This window comes from Branchiostoma belcheri, unplaced genomic scaffold (assembly GCF_001625305.1).
Source record: "Branchiostoma belcheri isolate BF01 breed outbred unplaced genomic scaffold, Haploidv18h27 scaffold215, whole genome shotgun sequence".
Classification (NCBI taxonomy): Eukaryota; Metazoa; Chordata; class Leptocardii; order Amphioxiformes; family Branchiostomatidae; genus Branchiostoma; species Branchiostoma belcheri.
This window is the reverse complement of record NW_017803658.1, coordinates 241,257-242,626: the sequence shown is the minus strand read 5'-3', so window position 1 is coordinate 242,626 and position 1,370 is coordinate 241,257.

The window sequence follows — 1,370 nt, the reverse complement described above, 5'->3', positions numbered from 1 at the left end:
AAGACAGACACTATGTACAGTCAATACTATATCACACAACTTTGTTACACTCAATCTTTGTACATTTAATTGCGGGAGTTGTTTAAAGCTTTCTAGTGATGATGCCCCTACTGTGCTTGGTGGCAACGAGTTCCAGTCTACGATAGTTCTGGGGGAAATACGAGTTTTTGAACACCTCAATTCTTGGTTGATAACTCTGATATTTGAAGGCATGACTGTTTCTCGTTCTTTTCCGGGCTGGTATCAGATACTTAGTGTTTGGTACGTCCACCAGTTTATTAGTCATTTTGTACAGTCTGGACATTATACATCTGTCTTCCAGCGACCCCCACTGTAGGTTTCTTTTCATTTCCGTTACACTAGCACCCTTTTGATAGTTGTTATAGATAGATAGATGTCATGAACTGTTAGTATGAACTGTGTTTCTGTGGATCGCTTAGCTCTAAACCCATGCTGGTAGTCCGTCAATATGTTGTGACTTTCTAAATGACTTGGCTATGGACGATGTGTTCAAGCAGTTTACAGGACACACAGGTCAGTGAAACAGGTCTGTAGTTGCTGGGGACTGCTCTATCTCCCTTTTTGAAAATGGCGCAAATATTTGCCTCCCTCCAGTCTTTAGGTATCTCTCTGGTATTCAACGAGTGTTGAAAAATACAACAAGTGTTGAAATGTACAGTAAGTAAGTAAGTCTTTCCAACAAGCACAATGAACGATGGACCACGGCTGAATGTTTCATCTTAAGGACTACGACCCGGGATTCAAACTCCCAAGCTATTGGTTGAGAGGCAGGGTAACCGTTGCAAACCACTGGACTATGCACGCTAGCTGATCAACTACCAGTACTGCTAATGCTAAGGTCACAATTTCCAACCTGGGGCCTGGCTGGGAACAAAAAGTATGATATTAAAGAAAACATGACACAAAAAATTGAAAAAACCTATCGTAAGGACTATTTTTGAAATAATATTTTTGATATAATTTGTTATGGGTTCACCACACCACGAAGTGGTGGTGAACCCATATTGCTTTTTCTGATGTTTCTTCTCCTCCTTCTCCTTCTCCTTCTCCTGCCATTTTTTAAATGGATTCAGCTTCTTCATTTTAGGGCCTAAGGTCCTGAAATTTGGTATGGAGGTACAGTGGGCAAATACCCCTAGGCGTTTTTTAAATTTTTGTGATACAGGCTTTTAGAATGGTTTTATTTGAGTTTTTTGGCTGTGTTATAGCAAATGTATTACTGAGTTAGTGTGCAGTGTTACCACATTTGGGCATGACTCATCACAATGGAATGCAGGGCATCAACCAATAGGCATGCAGCTTTCCTCTATTCTCCTTGCTGATTGGCTGTTGGAATTTAACAGGCTTAA